The following is a 6,000-nucleotide window of genomic DNA, read 5'->3' on the forward strand; positions in this document are numbered from 1 at the left end:
CGCATTTAGCGGCACGCACGTGCACAGTACGTGACGTGCCGATGCTGCATGTGATTTATTTAATACAACTCGTGGCCAGCGATTTCTGGTGCATTTTGGGCACAATCCAACTCATTTCTGATGCTATTTAACCTGAGGGTTGAAGAGGGATGAGGCATCTAGTTAGTTAGTGAGTTTTATTTTAGTTTTATCATGCTTTAGTTAGTTTCTAGAGAGAGAAGTTCTCTCTTCTCTCTAGAATTAGGAGTAGGTTAGATCTAGATTAGAAATTCTTAGATCTAGGTTAATTTCATGCTTAGATTTACTTTTCCTTTTGTAATTCTTCTTCTTCTACATCTCTTCTCTCTAGTTTAGCATTTAATTCTTGTAATTCTCTACTTTTATGTTGATGCACTTTTGTTTCTTCTATTTCTCTTTAATGCAATTTATGATTCATGTTCCTTTGTTGTTAAATTGTTTTGTTGTTGTTTAATTCCTCGCAATTGAGTAGTGTAGATTTATTTTCCTTGCAATTTTACTATGTTTTCCTTTTATGCCTTCCAAGTGTTTGATAAAATGCTTGGTTGGATGTTAGAGTAGATTTTAGTGTTCTTGACTTGGGAAGGTAACTTAGGAACTTTTGAGTTACTAATGTCCAAGTAATTGATGATTGGGAGCCATTAACTCTAGATTTCACTAATTGATTTGGTGGAGAACTAGGACTTATGGACTTGGATTGATATAGCTCATTTGACTTTCCTTTACTACTAGTTAGAGGATGACTTAGTGGGATTGATCCTTGCCAATTCTCATGTTGTGGTTAGTGATAGGGATAGAAATCCTTGACCACCAAACCTTGCCAAGACCTTTTTAGTTGTTAGTTTATTTTCATTGCCATTTACATTTCTTATTTCTTATCCCAAAAACCCTAAAATATCTCATAACCAATAACAAGACACTTTATCGCAATTCCTAGGGAGAACGACCCGAGGTTCCAATACTTCGGTTTATAAATTTAGGGGTTTGTTTTAGTGACAAACAATCTTTTGTATGAAAAAATTATTGTTTGGTTTAGAAACTATACTTGCAACGAGAATTCATTTGTGAATTCTAAACCGTCAAGAATTCCAATCATCAAAATGGCGCCGTTGCCGGGGAGTTGCAATGGTGTTATGTTATTGGTTATTGTATATATGTAAATATTGTGAATAGCTTGATTTTTGGATTACTTGTTAGTTTTTGCTAGTTTTAGGACTTTGTTTCATTCTTTCTTATTAGCTTTTGTTTCTTATTTTTTTTTCTTTTCATTATGAATTCTCACTTTGGCTATGAGTTTGGTTCTAACTATGTTGTAGGCAATGAGAGCTTCAATAAGGATGTGTATCAAAGATGGGACAATCAAAGGTGGGAGGAGCCATATGCATATGATCAATCCTCTTGGCAACAACCTCCCCCAATGCACTATGAACAAGAGCCATTCTATGATGTATACCAATCCAATGGTTATGGTGGGTCCCCTTGTGACTTCCAAGAACCATCACCATACACCTATGAGCCATATCCTCAATATAGCCATCAACCATACTCACAAGCCCCTTTACACCAAACACCTCCATATGACCCTCATCCATATCCACCATTACAATAACCATATGAGCCATATGAACCACATATAGAGCCACCACCATTCCAATATCAACATTTTCAAGAGTTACCTCCTCCATACTATTACCAAGATGAACCACCTCTAATGTATAAAAATTTTCAACCACAAGATGAATACTACTTCCCACCACAACTTTCCATGGAATAATACTCATGTCCATCAATCCAAGAGCCGTATGATTCCAATTATATTATCCAAGAGGAACAAGAGTCAAGGGATCGTCTCAAGGAAATATTGGATCAACTTCAAGCAACCATGGAACATGTTGTGCAACAAGTGGAAAGAGTGGAAAGTATTAAACCACCACAACTCTACCAAGAGGAACCACCTTCCTACTATGAATCCTTCCCCCAAATTGATGAACCCTTCTATCCACCCCAACCTCCAATGGATGACATCCTTGATGTTCTTGTTCAAGGACAAAAGGAGATGAAAAGAGATGTGGAACAATTCACGGCCGCCTTGGATGAGGTGGTAAACCGGCTAGCATCCCAATGCTTGAGCACTCAAGGAACTCCCATGGCTATATGTGGAGGACTGAATGAAGAGCATAACATGAAGGAGAGATTGGTGGAGAATGAGGGAAGTTGCTTTGTATTGGAACAATTGGAGGAAGTTATAACTATTGAAGACAAGGAAGAAGTGGTTGAAGACTTGGGAGATGCGGAGCCTCCATGGGAACATAGAGTTGAAGGAAACCCCTCCAAGAAGATTAAACTTGATGCTAAGGAGGAGTGTGCACAACTTCAAAAGCATATACCTTATGAAGAATTGGATGGGATAGAGCAAGAGTTGAGTTCCCTTGGTGATGAAGATCAAGCATCAAGTCTTAGTGGTGAAGAATCCTTTGAGCATGAAGAACCTTCTCCCGGTGAATTTGAAGGCAATATGGAGGTAAATTTTTCTCACCCTCCCAACTATGATTTGAGTAGGGGAAAAGGCGTAGATAAAATTGTTGAACAAAGGATTGTAATTGAGAAAACTTGTGAAGAGGTGGAAGTCCTTAGAAAGAGATGGATGGGAGTTGGTTACGCTTTGTCAAGATCTTTCGAAGCCTCTTTGCCTAGGTTGCCATCTACTTCTACATTTGAGTGGGCAAAATTCATTTCTATTACCTTTATTATCCCACTTGAATATGGTTTTCTTGAAACGGATGGCCAACTTAGAGCACTTTGTGGGATAAAGCGTAAGAGAATGATGTTTCATGGTTGGCATTGCAAATCAAGGCTCATTAGGGTTGATGCATCAAACATGAAATACAAGGATTGGAGTAGTGCTCAACTAGATGGGTCTAGGAGGATCGTTAGTCACTTTATTGAGAATTCACCTTACTTGCCACCCGGATGAACTAATGATGATCAATTCAAGGATGGCTGTGGAAACAAGATATGGGATCCGGGAATACATGAGGATCACCTTTGGGAGCTCAGAGCTTGTGCGGAACTCCATCAAGGCTTGAAGATATTAAATTTGAAGAATGGAGCTTATTGGTGATTCAAGCATTGGGGGATGTTCAAAGATAGCTTCAAGCACAAGCCACCTTGATGAGGAGCTCCCCATAAGTCCAACTTAAGGACAATAAACAAAAGTGCTAGGTGGGAGACACCCCACCATGGTAAATTCTTTTCATTTTTCTCTTTTGTATATATTGGTAAAAGTAGTTTAATTTCATGTTTTAATTAGTTTGTTGAGTTTATTTGGTACTATAATATGTTAAATAAGGTTTTATGGTGTTTTGGTAGCTGTTGGAGGTTTGGAATGCTTGGATTAGTGCAAAAACATAGAATTTTTTTTTTTGAAAAACAGGGTACCATCCACGCGTACGCGCACTGCACGCGTACGTGTGCATCAAGCATTTTTGCCTACCCACGCGGACGCACCATGTACGCGTACACGTGGATTGAGAAATTCCACCCCAAGCCAAAAACCCGAGAGTTGTGCGAACGTTGCGTGCGCATTGTGCCTTTGGAACAAAAACCACTCGCGCGTACGCGTACGCGTCACTCTCGAAATAAGCCATCGACGCGGACGCACCATGTACGCGTACGCGTCGTGTCTATTGCACCACCATCCGCGCGCGCGCGCCATGCGCTCGTACGTGCGGATGTCCTTCCTTCAACACATCTATGTTCTTCTCCTCTTTCTATTTCTTTCCTTCTCCTTTCTTCTTCCCTTCTTCTACCCCTCATCCAACACTCCCAAACACCATTGATAACCATTTATTTTAGTTAACTAATTAGTTAGTTAGTTAGTTTTAGTTAGTTTTCATTTCATTTTCTCTTTTTCATTGTAAGTGTTGGATTGTTATTCTTGTTTACCATTAATTGCTGCTGAGTAGGGGTGTTCAAAACCGATCCAATCCGAAAAAAGCCGACCAACCGAGCCGAAAAAACCGATAACCGAACAAACCAAAAACCGAAAAAACCGAAAAAATGATATTTTGTATTTTTTTGCGGTTCGGTTTGGTTTTCGGTTTTAATTTGAAAAACCCTAACCAAACTGAACCGAACCGGCTTACTAAAAAACCCTATATAAAAACCAAACCCCACCCCCTTCCAGCGAGATACAGCGCCGCTCATGAACCCTAAATCTCTCCTCTTCCCCATTCTCCACTCTCTTTTTCCACTTCCACATCCCACCCTCACAGGTCGTCGTCCTCTAATCCCCTGACGTCGCCGGACAGCACCCTCACGGTTGCCTTCCTCTTCGTGCTTCCCTCTTCTCGGTGTGGCCCTTTCTCTCCTTCTCTTCCTCATCGCGATTCCCTCTCCTCGGCGCCGCCCTTCCACCACGCACAGAAGCCGCCCTTCCCCCACGCACAGAAGCTGCCGTCTCCTCCATGCACAGAAGCCGCCATCTACTTCCATTGTCTTCCTCCCGTTGTCCTCCCAGCATCGTCCTCCACACCGTCGTTTTCAATAATTGTTCGTTGGCTCTTCGCATCTCTGAATCGTAGTTCTAAATTTGTTGGATCTGACTATTTGTTGTTTTTTGTTTTTGGATTCTGATCTGATACTTGTATCCGTTCTGATTTGTTATTTTGATTTTTATCTTTGATTATTGATTATTTGTTCTTGGTTGTGAGTTTTGGATCTGATTACTTCTTTATTTTGATTGTATGTTCTGTTCTGAGTTTTGCTTAGGGTTTTGGATCTGATTACTTCTTTATTTTGATTGTATGTTCTGTTCTGAGTTTTGCTTAGGATTTTGGATCTGATTACTTCTTTGTTTTGATTGTATGTTCTGTTATGAGTTTTGCTCAGGATTTTGGATCTGATTACTTCTTTGGTTGTGATTACTGATCATCTAGTTATTTTGGTTTTTTATTATTTGTTCTTGATTTGGGTTCTGCTCTGGTATTTGATTTTAGGGTATGGATAGAAGTTTAGATCGGGATATTTTTTTGAATTATTTGGAAAACCAAAAAAACCGAACCGAACCAAACCGATTTCAATTGGTTTGGTTTGGTTTGGTTGGTATTGATAAAAAAACCGAACCAAACCGAACCGAAAAATAAATATAAAATTGGATCGGATGACTTTTTCTCCAATAACCGAACCAAACCGCACCGCGAACACCCTACTGCTGAGTATTAAAAAGGGATGTTATCTTAACATCATTATGTTTATAATCTTTGTTGGATTCTATTGTTGAGGTTATATTTTGCTACTTGGTTTTGAGTTTTTCATGCTTACCTTTTAAGAATACCAAGTGATGAGAATTGCCTTCGAGCTTGTAACTCTTCTTGAATTGCATGATTCGGCCACCATGTCATTTGAATCCTATTCTTTGATTAGGCAATCTCTTGACATTGGATGGTGTGCATTTACCTTAATGCATTGTATTTCACGATCATATGCATTCATATGCTTATAGCTTGAATGCCTTCATGCTTCTTTAATGCTTGTTTTACCTTACAAGCTTACTTAAAGCATCTCAAGCATACTAGAATGAGTAAAGTGCATGCTTCTTTAGTGACATAGCTTTTATGCTAATGTGTGTTCTAAACCGCGCGTAATTTACAATTCACACACTTATTTGTCATTAATGTCACACTAATTCACTCACTCAATTCTAGTGATTAGTACCTCATTCCAACAATGTATGCTTCCTTGCTTTTGTTTTCTCATCTTATGGTGTTATATTTTTATTTTTCATAAATGATGCACCACAAGCAAAAATGGAAGCGAAAGAAAGAACACGCAGTATCCGGTTGACCTACCAGCTGAAGGTGGCAATCCAGAGAGTCACCGTACCCCCTTGCTCATCTTTGAGTGCACCGAGGACGGTGCACACTTTTAAGTATGGGGAGGTCGTCCGACCGGTCGGCGATTTTGGGTGACAAATTTCCAATC

Source organism: Arachis hypogaea, chromosome 18 (assembly GCF_003086295.3).
Source record: "Arachis hypogaea cultivar Tifrunner chromosome 18, arahy.Tifrunner.gnm2.J5K5, whole genome shotgun sequence".
Lineage (NCBI taxonomy): Eukaryota > Viridiplantae > Streptophyta > Magnoliopsida > Fabales > Fabaceae > Arachis > Arachis hypogaea.